The sequence below is a fragment of the Panthera leo genome, chromosome D2 (genome assembly GCF_018350215.1).
Source record: "Panthera leo isolate Ple1 chromosome D2, P.leo_Ple1_pat1.1, whole genome shotgun sequence".
In the NCBI taxonomy this organism is placed as follows: domain Eukaryota; kingdom Metazoa; phylum Chordata; class Mammalia; order Carnivora; family Felidae; genus Panthera; species Panthera leo.
This window is the reverse complement of record NC_056689.1, coordinates 30,282,007-30,295,226: the sequence shown is the minus strand read 5'-3', so window position 1 is coordinate 30,295,226 and position 13,220 is coordinate 30,282,007. Positions and strand designations below refer to the sequence as shown.

Here is a 13,220-nt window from a genome sequence, read left to right as displayed (position 1 = left end):
CTTGACCACGCTCTTTCCCAGGCAAACTCCTGGAGCACCCCTGCAAGGCTCTGACCCTCCCTCCACCAAGCGCTGTCCCCCAGGTCGTCAGTGACCCCCATGTTGCTAAGCCCAGGGGACAGTCCTTCTCATCTCAGCCTGTGACAGTATTCGCTCGCCCCTCCTTCTTCCTGACACACCCTCTCCACCTGGCTGCCAGGACGCCACCCTCCCAGTTTTCCTCCTGCCAGTCCGTGCTCCTTCTGTCTCCTCTGTTGGTTCCTTCTTATCTATTTGGAGGCCGCAGGGCCCTGGCTCACCTCTTTTCTCTCTGCTCTGGCTCCTGGGGGCCCTCGCCCTGCGTCACGTCTCCTCTGTACATAACGATGCCGCCCTCACTACCCCTCCTGCTCGGATCTTCCTCCAGAACCAGACGCACGTATCCAGCTCCCTCCTTAACATCTCCACTGATAGGATCTCAAAATTAGCTCGGCAAAACCGGGCCCCTCATATTTCGTCCCCGCTCCCCTGGGCCTGCCCCTCCGCTGTCTTCCTCGTCACAGAGAACGGTGACTTCATGTCACCAGACCCTGGAGGTCATCACTGATGCTTCCTTCGCTCTCACCCCACGCCCATTTGGCCAACAACTCCTGTTCTCCACTTTCTGGACACATCCGGGATCCGACCCCTTTCCACCACCTCCGCACTACACCCAGTTCAAGCCTCATCATCTCTGTCCCAGTCACCGTGATAACCTCCTGGTGACCCCCTCGTGATAACCTCGTGATAACTCCCTGCCTTAACCTTGCCCCACAGAGCATTCTCAACATGGCCGCCAGGGGGCCACACAGGCCTCCTTGATGCTCCTGCTCATGCCAGGCTTTCTCCTACCCCAGGACCTTTGAACTTGTTGGCCTGTCTGCTTGGGATGTTCGTTTCCTAGCTAACCACCGTCTCACTCTCAGAGAGGTCTTCTCTGCCCCCAGTGCCCTCCTGCGACATACTTCCCATCCCTCCTCCCTGTTTTACTTTTCTCCTTTGGATTTCGTTGCGTTGTTGGCTCATTTATCTTGTTTCCTGTCTATGCTGATCACAGGAAGGTAAGTTCCACAAGGACATTGTCTGTTTTCGGCTCTCCCACTGTGTATTAAGCAAGAGATATAGCCCCTCGGGGCCTCAATTTCCTCATGTATAAAACGGGGATGACATTAGTTATCCCCGGGACTACACAGGCCAGATAGAAGGATAAAATGAGATGAGATCAGAAAACAAAAAGAGCGTCCAGATGTGAACAACGGGAAGCGTTCGCTGCCATATCGCCCGTGCCTAGAACAAGGCCCGGCATATGGTAGGTGCTCAATAAACAGCGGTTGTTCATAAATCAGGAGATCTCACATCGAGGTGTGGACTTCCGATCTCTCTTATACAATGGGGCATCTGGCAGCACTGGGCCATGGCGACGACTGGGTGGTGCTGAGAGATGGCTGTCCCTTTTATGTGGGCATGTGCTGCCCAGGTCATCACAGTACCTCTCCCTGGCCGGCTTCGCTTACTTAGGCCACCAGCCTGGCCCCCTTAGGCATCCGAGCTTGAGACCCCTGGTGAGAAATGTCCAAGAGGAAGCTCAGGGGTGGGTGGAGACCCTGCCAAGACTGCAGCGTGGACCCCCAGTCACCCTGGATGGAGCAACCCTCCTGCTCCACCCCTGCTGGCGGCCAGGGCCTCCTGGAATGCCCTGCATGGCCAGAGCTGAAACATGACTGCCTGATCTTCGCAGCTATTAAAATGCCTGTATCAGTATCAAAGGGAAAATGCCAGGCGGCTGGCTACTCACTCCCCCCAGAGAAGGCGTTGAGGCCTGGCCTTGGGTTTAGGGGCCACTCCCTCCCTGTGCTTAGCTCCAGGGCTCTTAAAGGGCTCAGGCTCCACCTGGGCCTCTGTAATACGTGGGTGTGTCCAAGTGGTGGGGGGGGGGGTGGAGCCCAGAGCAGGTGAGCTCCGCACTCCGCGGCTGTGACCTTGATCCTGGCACCTCCCCTCCCACAGGGAATTTCTAAAATGGGGCTATTGCCCCCCCTCCCCCACCAACCTCCCAGGGTTGCTGTGGAAAACGCCTTGGAAACCATAAAGAGGGTCTTGCCTGCAGCCCTGCCTTTCGACCTTGAGCTGCCCATTGACACGACCACACTGAGCAGAGCTCCAGTCCCCGCACCAGCGTCTGATTACAATACCTGGCCCACAGCGGTGTGCCATCCCATCTGCCAGAGCCCCTTTCATCACCCCGTGCCACACGGTCACTGGGATGGCGTCCTATTGGAGATCAAGCCAGTTCTTGGAGGGCAGGGCCTGGTCTGGTGTTTCGGGTCCACACTTGAACTGGATTAATCGCTTGGAGGTCTGCCCTTCCCTGGGGTGCAGGGGGACGTGGGCTTCGGCAGAATTTGGAAAGATGGAGATGGGGGAGGGGAGCGTTCTGGTGAGGAGCAAAGACACAGAGGCTGGACGGAGGCGGCGCAGAGCCAGTCCGTGGGCCTAATCCCAGGGATGGCGGGCGGGGGCTGGCCCCGCAGACGGGCTTTGTTAAGGGGACAGGCCCATGGTGGAGCGCGGGGAAATCAAGACGGAGGAAATTGAGACACTCAAGCCACACCCGCCCAAACTGGACTTGCTCCGGGGGCCGGGAGGGGGTGCCATGGGGTGTGCCCAGGGAACTGTCTTCTTCCTCCCTCCACAGTCCTCTTTGTGCAACGCACTTGGCACCTGATCACAGACTCCCAGGGCCATGAAACAGGGCCCCGAGGGGCCGCCGGATGCCACGGGCTGCCTCCGCCCCCCCGTTTCACCAGAACCGCACAGGGGTGTCGCTCCAGGCTCCGCAGACCAGAAAGAGTTGAGGGAAAGGAGGTGAATGCCCCGGGGTGAGTTTTCCAGCCTTCATACGAGAAAGTCCTTCCTTTCACCTAACCTTCGGCCCTGCTGCTGCCTCAGGGAGTTAGGGAGTGGGGCCCTTGGAACTATGCGGATGTGGGCGGGGGCCAGGCTGTCACGAGCCTAGGACTAAAGGTTCCAGGGGCCTGGGGTAGTTTTGGGGCCCGGTGCAGGATGAAGCAGGGGTCCCCTACACAGAGCAGGGAGGGGCTGGGCTGAGAGGGCTAGAGTGGAAGCCAGGAGCCTCTACTCTCCTTCCCTCCTTCTAGCAAATGGGTACTGAGGACCTATGCATGCAGAGCCACGGGAAGTGCCAGGACACGTCGGGGCAAAGCAGACACAGAGGCTGCCCCGTGAAGCTTACTGTCCAGGCAGAGGCACCACGAACCACACACATCAACAAGAAGCAGCCACAGTCATCGAGCTCTGGCGAGTAGGGGTGAGGCTCTACAGGTTGGGGAAGTGACGGCAGGGCAGAGACCCGAGGATGACCCTGAGGTGCAGGGAAAACGGCTGAGACCTGACACCATCATGTGCTTCTTACGAACCGGGCGGGGGTCCTGCACAGATGAATTCATTCAGCACTCGCAGCACCCCACTCATGAGGAACGGCACATCGCTTGCACGGCGACGGGCAGCCAAGACGGGCAAGGCCGGATTCGAACCGGGAAGCCTGGTTCAGAGCCCATGTGCCTCCACTGCACAACTGTGATGGGGGCGGGGGGGGGGGGGGCTCTTTCCGGGACATTGCAATACTTTTGACTGGAGGGCCAGGCACTGCTCAAAGCACTTGTTTAACTTTTTAAATTCTAAAAGCAACACTTAATGAGAGGGAGACACTCTTATCACCATCACCCTCCCAGTTCTTAGAGGTACAACCCAAAGCACAGAGAGGTTAAGCGACTTGCCCAGTGTCACACAGCCAGTCACTAGCAGAGCTGGACTTGAACCCAGCAATCTGGCTCCAGAGTCTGTGCTCCTAGCGGTGGAAATGTATGACGATGTGGCTGGACTTTGAAAGTGAGGGAAGGCGGAGCCCTGAGGCAAGAGAGGGTGGCAAGGGCCATGCTCTTCAGGCCCCATGAACCACATTAAGAAATGTAGTCTCTGGCCTGATGGCAATAGGAAGTTACCAAAGAGTTGTAATTAGGGGACTGTGGTGACTGTATTTAGAGCTTTCTTTTTTTTTTTTTTAACGTTTATTTATTTTTGAGAGAAAGAGACAGAGTGTGAATGGGAGAGGGGCAGAGAGAGAGAGAGAGAGAGAGAGGGAGACACAGAATTGGAAGCAGGTTCTGGGCTCCAAGCTGTCAGCACAGAGCCCGACGCGGGGCTCGGACCCACAAACTGTGAGATCGTGACCTGAGCCGAAGTCGGACGCTCAACCGACTGAGCCACCCAGGCGCCCCTGAAAGATCACTCCAGCTGCTGTGTGAGTGCTGAATGGGACAGGGCAGAGTGGAACAGGAGCAGGTGAGCTAGGAGGCTCTTGTCACAGCCCAGAAGAGCCTCGGGTAGCCTGGGTGGGGACGGGCAGGCAGTCGTAGAGAAAAGAGGACAGTCTGCAGGAGGCCGAGATGGTGCAAGCGGCGGGGTCTGGGAGGAGGTGCAGCTGGAGGCCAGTGCATCCACAGATGAAGGGGTTGCGGGGAGGGGCGGGCTCCTACTCAGTTTAGACACGTGGAGTTTGAGGTGCTTTCAGGACACGCTGGAGGGGTGGGATGGCAGGTGTAGAGACGGGCGTGGTGCTCTGACAAGACGAACACACACATTACAGCCAGAACAGTCAGCTGCATGTGGTAGTGAGCTCCCTGTCACTGTGGGTATGTAAGCCTCAGAACCAGGGATATCCGGGCGGGGGCGGGGGGGGATTCCTGGTATAGCTCATCGCTCCCTTCCTTCCAACACTCTGATTCTATGGAGTGGGGGGGAGGCTGGAGGTAGCAGGACCATCCTCTGACCTCCCGTATCACCGAGTCTCCCCCTGCCCCCAGGAAACCACAAATGCCAGCTCACTGGGACTAAGGCTATTCCTGGAAGAGCCCCAGGTAATGCCCCTTTAGCCAGTCCCCTTTCTGCATCCTTGTCTCCTGAGGTCACCCTTCCCGTCCTGCCCTACAGGCCGCCTTGGCAGAGCGTGACCCGATAGAGAACACCTGACAACAGGGGCTCGAGAGGCACTGCAGCATGACAGGCAACTGCAGGTGTAAAGTCCCTTGGACGGCGGGATGGCAGGCCCTGTCACAGCCTTCCTGGGGAAGATGTGTCCCGTGGGGGCGGCAAGGCCTCCCCGCTGTAACTGAAAGAACATAAAGGCAGGAGCCTGCTGGCAGGAGGGCCGGATGGACAGGGAAATAGCCGAGTAAAGGAAAGACTGAGACTGGACTGCGGGCATTAAGGAAGCCCGAGGTGGGGGTGGGCATGGGTGGCGAGGAGAGGCAAAGAGGCTGAAGAGGCAGGAGGGGCCCAGGCCGCGTGGACTCTAGCCACGCGGGGCTTCGGGAAAACCTACAATAGACTCCAGGCTAGGAGACGGGGAGCCCCTGTGTCTCCCTGGAAAGGCGTGCCCAGCCTCTCGGGCAGGAAGTTCCTCCCCTCTGTGCGTGGCTCGCTCCTGCTCTTTGAAGGACCAGAGGAGCCCCTGCTGCCCGCAGCTGCGTCTCTGCCCTTTTCGGCCGTAAAGAATTTTCTGGAGGGAGGCCCCCACCCAGGGCAGGGGGCATTCGGCATGCGGATGTTGGGGGGGCGTCAGTGTGGAGCTGAGGCTGGGGTCTGCTGGCATCATGGACACCGCCCGGGAGAGCCGGGGACCCCAGTCCGCCCCAGCCTTCCCAGGCCCTCCCCAGATCCCAGCACCGTGACCTTCATGACTGCCGGCCCCAGCCTCTCGGCACTGCTCGGGACCCTCGTGTAGTGGCACGGGTAAACGCTGTCTCTCTCCGTCTCAGGGTTTGCCAGCCATGGGACTTGCTAAATACCCCACCGCAAGACCCTACCCACAGGGATTGCATCAGGGTTCCAGGAAGGGGGTCGGCCTCGGTGGGTTTTACAGCTCCCAGCTGATGCTCTGCAGCCAAGGCCAGGTCTTTGAGGACACGCAGGTACGAGAAGGAGGGGAGACTAACTTTAAAGAGTTCAGTTGTTAAAGCGCTTCTCCCCCGGCCTTGCTTCAAAAGGAGCGATTCAGCTGGCTGCGTGGACAGACAGACATGTATTATTCCGCAAGGCAGCTGGAGGTAAGGGGCAGAAAGAAAGGCGAGGACAGGGTGATACACGGGAACTGGGATTGGGGCTTAGGCAGAAACTTCTGCCCGAAGGACTAGCCCGTGTCACAGGGTGAACCCCAGGTTGGGTGCTAAGCTTCCTAGAGGGCGGTTCAGTGTCCAAGAGACAAGACCTGATCCATCCCTCCTGGAAAGTTCTGGTCAGTGATTTTCCTAAAGGTGTTCATCACCAAGGCCTGATGTCACAAACGACATCCTCTGGGGCGTTTTACAGCAAAGATGGTCACGTAGGCCTGATGCCAAGTCAGTTCAATCAACGCCACCGCTGCGGAAGCTGAACCAAACTGAACAGGTCCCTAGCCCCTGGTCTCCACGACCTGTCTCAGCTGGCTTAGTAGGGTATGGTACTTTCTACAGATGGCGTACCACTCGTGGCCTTAGAGGGCTAGCTTTGGGGCCAGAATGCTTGGGTTCAAGGCCTGCCTCCGCGACTCACTGTGTGACCTTGGGAAAGTCACTTAACTTCTCTGGGCCTCCATTTTTCTCTCCTGAGGGAACGTACAATGAAATATATATATAAATATAACCACTTCAGAGGATTATTTTGAGAAGTAAATGAAGTAAGAGGTGGTAGAAATCTTGGAATGGTGGTCGATAAATATTAGCTATGAATCAATGATGAGGGAGGTGGTGAGGATTACAGCCGCTATTAATTGAAAGATTTCATCTAATCCGGCAACAACCCGTGAGGAGGATGTCATCGTCTCCATTTCTCCGACCAGGACGCTGAGGCTCAGGTCACACAAGTAGCTAGCGGCAGAGGTCCACGTGACGTCACATGCTGTGGGCTTACCCACCTTACTGTTTTGCCCCAACCAAAAATGTGCCAGGCGCCTGGGCGGGTGGAGAGGAAGCTGCTGGCCATTGGGGGTCGTGGACGGGAATGGATGGACGCTTCCAGCCGCTCTGTCCAGGCGGGAACACATCACCCTGAACCATCCCCACTCTCCTGGCCAGCGCACTAGGGAGGCAGCTCGGATTTAGGAGTTCATCATTTCCCCTTCGGCTGGTTGCTCTGAAACACCATTTCCAGGGCACGCCCCTGAGCAAATGCTGAGCATACAGCTGCGTCTTGGGTTGGGATGGGGGAAAGAGAGTAATCTGTAACAGAGGGACCTGAAATCGGCAACTAATTGGTGAGGGCTGCCTACATTACGCAGTCCCTGGGCTCCGTAAGGGACCTGGAGACCAGTGAGCTCTCATCCCTGCTGCTGGATTGTGTGAGATCAAATGTGAGACAAGATATGTAAAGGCAACAGAGAGGAGAACACACTGCACAATGTGCTGGGGGCAGAGCCACAGAAGGCAAATAGGGATTACGTTGCACGTTGACGCTAAGACACTGGGACGGGCAGTCTGGGCGGCTGTGTTGAGAAGGATTCTGAGGCTGATCTAGGCTCCCTGGGCATGTGTTGAGAGGTTAGGAATGGCTGCCGTGGGTCTGGGACAAGAGAAGTCAGCCCATGTCATGTCTATACTTTCCTTCTCCCAGCTAGATGTTTGGCATGGCCAGCAAGTTCTGCAGGAAGTCAGAGCAGAGAGAGCCCGTTTTGGGTTGGAGTGGTTTGGGGAAGGCTTTCCAGAAGGCACTGGGGCAAGATGAAAATGATTAGGAGGAAGGGGAAAAAGGCATCTTTCTGAGGGTGTCAAACTGTGAAACTATGCTTAAGGCAGACAGCATCGTGTTTCAGATGCTTTGACTCTCTCACCATTTTCCTATGAGGGTTTGCTACTTAATGAGGTCCTCAATTTGGTCTGGAGCTACCTGATCACTGTAAGGCCTTTGGAGAAGCTGTAAAATGTTACCCCCTCTCCCTGGTGTTATCTGTAATAAATATTGCTCTGTATTTTTCTTTTAACTTAGAGTCATGAGATGGCTCTTTATCTTGAACACCGACTCTCACTAATTAGTGGCAGCTTCCTGGGGCAGCACTGAAAAGCATTCTGAGGCCGTATGTAAGCTCAATGGGGTAAGTGTGCTGCAGTCGATTAGCAATGTCTGCTGAGGCCAGGGAATGGGGAGTGGAGCATGCCAAGTCTTTACCACCACTTCACCAGACAATTAACTATTGTCTGCAAGGGGGAAGGTGTGGTGTGGAAGACAGATGCTCTCCAGAGAGGGGGATCCTACCTCTGGCTCTTCTGATCCCTGGCTGTGGAGGCTTCAGACCTGTTTTTTATCTATAGAGAGAAGGGGCTGGAATTGAGGGGCTCTGAGGATCTTCCCTCCATTAACTCCCCACAAGACCACTTAGGCACTGACCACATATGCAAAGTCAGATGCAGTGGAGGCTGGCTGCATATGAGGGGATCTAGGGTCTGTCTGATTACGGAGGCCCAGGCTGCTGTGATCTACAGGCCACACCCCCAGAAGCACATACTTCCTCCGTAAGAGCCCCCAGTCTTTCAGACGCTGCTTTGATCTCTCCCCTGAATTCTCCTCTGGAAAATTACCAGTAAAAGGCCCCTGCACATACCCTCTAAATGTAAGGCATTCTTGTTACAGTGGTTGGTATTGTTATTTTTATGGAGGAGGGAGTCTGCCCAGGGCTCTTCAACTTTTTAGCCTAGAGGTTTCAACCCTCCCTTGACCCCCAGGAAATTCCTGAAGGTGGAAAACGCCCTTCCCACCCAAAGGACTGGATCATAGAGAGCAGGATGGAAGGACAGTGACATCAGTCTTCTTATCTGTAAAATGGGGCAATGAGAGCGTCAGTCCCTCAGGGAGGTTGTGGGGATTGAAAGAGATAACGCTCACAGCAGCGGCTGCTGTATGGACCCTATAAACATGAGACGTTCTCATCAGGGGTGCCGTTACTCTCACTGTTGGGGGAGGGGAGTCCGCCTGGCACCCCCCACCCCCCCGCCGGTGCCCACCTGGAAGCTGGCTGCTGATACCATAGATCCTACAACTTGGATCTAGCTATTTGAACTCGGGTCCCTCCTGCTTCCCAGCACACCCTCTGCCCAGCCCCTGGTGACATCCGATTTCCTCCGTTTGGGACATTCCAGTTTCTTTCTTCACAGCAAGCAAATCAAGTAACAGGCAGCTGGAGCGCTCATTAAGGGTCCCAGCCCAGAAGAGAGGCACCGATGGGGGAAGAGTTGGGGCCTGAGGACTGGAAGCCACACTGCCAGCTCCCCATGAGCTGGCTCCCCGCCCCCATCCTCCTCTCCCCGCTCTGACCCTCCCCTCCCCCACGGCCAGGCCCCTCAGATCCAGGCCTTCTGCTAGCATCTGCCTCTGGCCTGCCTCATTCCAGGCTCCTCTCCCACTGGGTCCCCTCAGCCTGGCCTTCCCTGCTGGCCCTTTCTTCCACCCGCCTTCCAGATCCCCACACCCAGCATGCCGCTTTCCCCCTTGGGCGGGGGGTGGGGTTTGCGGTGCCCCTGGGTTCGTGCCTCCAGGCCACCGCACAGGCTGTGTGCTTCATGGGACTGCCCTGTCCAGTGCCCTTCTTCCATCTTCCAGGGAGTGGCCAGGCCCACCTGCTGCAGGACGGATTGTCTGCCCCAGCTTCCGGGGAGCACTCGTACAGTCCTGGGCACGGCCTTTGGTGGGGGCACCTTCCAGTGCATCCTCCCACCTGCCATCTCCTGAAAATCTCACAGCAACCCCAAGAGGGAGGCAGAGCCTGGGCGTTACAGAGGAGGAGCCTGAGGTTTAGGGGGTGGCGTGGCTTGCCGAAGGCCACATGGCTGGGGGCAAAGCCCAGCTGGCATCCCCGGGGTGGGGTCCCTCCACTCACGGGGTGCCTGTGTGCCCTTTACAGAAGGAGCCCTCCACATGTCCACGTCGCAGAATCACTCTGCTAACAAAGCCACGGCCCGGGCTCTCCTCTGCCTTTTCTTCCCTCTGGGGGATCTGATGGCCCCCGCTTCTCCCTTCCCTGCCTCACCCCTGCCTCACCTTTGCCCTCTGCTCAGCCCTGGGAGAGCACACCTAGGAAAGGGACTCCTAGGGAGGAGGGAGCCCTCAAGTTGCTCCCGGACACCTTTGCTGGCCCACAAGTGGCTTTGCTCCTAGTGCAGGGCTGTCCCACGGAACTTTCTGTGAGGATATACATATTCTGTGTCTGCGCCGTCCAACAACTGGCAACCACTAGCCTCGGGTGTCTCTTGAGCCTACTTGAAATGTGGCCAGTGTGACTGATCAACTTAATTTTAGATTTATTTAATTTTAATTAATGAAGTATAATGGGTCTCACGCAACTGCAGCGGACAGTGGAGCCCTTCGAGTGTCCCTTCATGAACCTCTGGACTGCAGGCCCCACCCAGGGCATGCCTCCTAGGGCCACTCCCCATGGACAAGGCCACCTGCCGCCTCCACCCATAGGACTGGCCCCTCCCTCTGGCTCCGGTGCCCTCTGCTGTTGACCTCACTTCCCACCGGTTTCACTCACTCCTCTCTGTCCCTACCTGCAGCCCAGTCCGGGCCCCAGCCCCCTCTGGCCTGTGCTAGCCGCTTGTTTGGCCTTCCTCTCTGCCCTACTCTCCGCCCCATTCTAGGAACATACCTGCCCTTCTATGGCTCCCCATTGCCCTCACATAGATCTAACGGTCTCTGAGGCACCTGCTGACCCAGGCTACCTGTCTCTCTCCAGTCAGATCTTCTACCATTCAGCTCCCCAAGGCAAACCGCCCCCCCGCCCCCCACTCTTCCAACCTTCAGAAGCTGTTCTCTTTGCCCCTTGGAACAGGCCCCTCCACTCATCCCTTTTGCCTGGAAGTCTCCTATTCACCCTTTAAGGCTTCATTTGAAAATAAATCACTTTCCCAGGAAGCCACTGCCGTCAGGTACGCTGCATGTTGATACATTCCCCAGACCTCCTCCGCCTCTATTATCGTAGCATGTTCCACATGACATGGTCACCGCCCGTTGTCTTTTTTTGTGTCCTATTTGTCTGTAAGTTTAGGAGGGCAGATGGGTGACACCCGCCCCCCCCACCAATGCCTGATCCACGCCAGCTCTCAGAAACATCTGCCGACTGAATGAATGAAAATGGACAAAGGAAGGTGGCAGGACAGAGTGAAGAACCAGGGAAGTGGGGTCAGGAACTTAGGTTCTAGTTCTGGGTCTCATCATATGACTCGGGGTAACCTACTGCCCCTCTGTGGTCCTTAGTTTCCCCATCTGTAAAACGGGGGTCAGTTCAGATGCTCTAGCAGATGAGAGGTCTCAGAAGTCAGTAGGGACACAGGAAGCTACGGGTTGCAGAGGAGGAATCAGCACGTCAGATAACGTTGTCAGTCCCAAGGCCCGGAGAGCGAGAGACTTGACATGGTTAAGTCTCAAGCAGAGGAAGCAAGGATCTGGGGCATGCCCTGGTCAGCAGGAGGGGCCAGGAAGAGGAAAGGATGGAGAGAGGCTTTGAGAGGGGCTCCCAGAGCCAGATGCTTGTCCCTCTGCTGTCAAGGACCCTGAGATACCTGGCGGGAGCCCTGACTGCCCGAACACGATCTCCACCACCCAGCCAGTCCCACGTGCACTGTCAACCAGCTGGCAAAGGCTGCCTGCCTGTTGAGCCCAGACACTTCCCAGGGGACTGTGGGTGGCCATCCCCTGGGTCCTGGCAGGGCATGGGAACGAGCTGCCGGCAGCGGTCACGGGTGTGCCGCTAGTCTCAGTAAGCTTGCCCTGGGACCACCCTCTCTGCTCTGGCCCTGTGGCCTCCCTCTCGGTGTCCACCCTGGAGAGGTGCGTGGCAAATTACCAGCCTTTGCCTGGCAACGGAACCTGAGAGAGGCCTGGCTGTAGGGAACTGGTACATTGTGCCAGAACGGTCCCAGGGCCCACCACGGTTAGAACTGGGCTCGAATGCTCACCACGACCACAACCATGTTCGAGCTCAGAGGAGTGAGGGTATTTGCCCCAGGCTGCACAGCTTTTAAGTAGCAGAGTGGGGATAAAAACCACCTCCCTGCTCTTTACTGCTCCTACTAAGTAAGAGGGCCCCTCCGAGTTCTTCCTCAGGGGAACTTTCCAGGCTGTTCCAGGACCTCTTCCCAGGCCACTGCTGCCCTTACCTGTGGGTCCTCCCCTTCATTTGGGCCCTGGATCCCTTGTGCTGTCCAGATCCTTATAAGTCACCAAGACTCACACTCTCACTGCCCAGCTTTTCCTCTGGTGGCACCAATGAGACTGTATGTCCCTCCTTCCCGGGTGAGTTCTTTTCATGTACTCCTAAGATTGCCATGACCAAGAAACACTAGTGGCTTTTAATCCACTTAGGTTCAAGGACATTTCGGAAGTGGAGAAAGCTCAGCATCCTTTCCCCAGAAAAACACGCAAACACGAAATGGTGGGGACCATCCCAGGGGACCAGGGATAAGAAACAAGAGAGTATGGGCTTACTCGGTCCCAAGGACAGTAGAACCAGGGCGACCCACACCTGGGCCCTAACAACCTGGGGCAATGGGCCGTGATCGGGACACCACTCCCTGCAAGGACTGCCCCTTCTGTCCCCCTCAGCCCCTTGGATGACTCACTCCCTTACACCCTCTTCCCAGCTGAACGTGGCAATAAAAGTCAGGCAGCGCTGATCCTCGAGGGATGGATGGGGAGGGCCGCGGGGGCCCAGCCATCCCTGGTCGGGGCCACCGGGCACATATCCCGCCGCGTGGGCGCTGGGAGGCTCTCACACCGCCCTGGCGGGCTGCCTGGAGGGAGAAGCAGGGCCTGGCAGCTTCCGCGCGCCTCCGCGCGCCATGCCTCGCTCCACCTGCCCAGCGCGCCCAGGCGCTCTCTGCGCGGGACGCTGGGGGCGCCTGCCGGCGGCGGGAGCGGAAGGGTCCCACGCAAGCAGCCGGGGTCCTAGGGTTCCTCCGAGTCCACCGCAGGGCAACGTCCGTCCCCGCCCCCACCCCCCCCACCCGCCCCCCCACCAGCAGACGGCTCCTGCGAGGCCCGGGCGCACCGCGCCGCTTGGAGAGCAAGAGCCCGCGGGCACCGGCTGGCTGGTCGAAAGTTTGGAGGCTGCGCGAGGGGGCGCCGCGGGCAGGGATAAAAGCCAGTAACAAAGAGCACAG

At 57.4% G+C, this 13,220-nt stretch overlaps 1 protein-coding gene across 1 annotated transcript in view; it reads right to left on the bottom strand.

Annotated features, from left to right (window-relative positions):
• The window catches only part of COL13A1 (collagen type XIII alpha 1 chain), a 146,499-nt gene that overhangs the window by 132,983 nt on the left and 296 nt on the right, over positions 1-13,220 (bottom strand). The gene's annotated exons all lie outside the window — the stretch shown is intronic.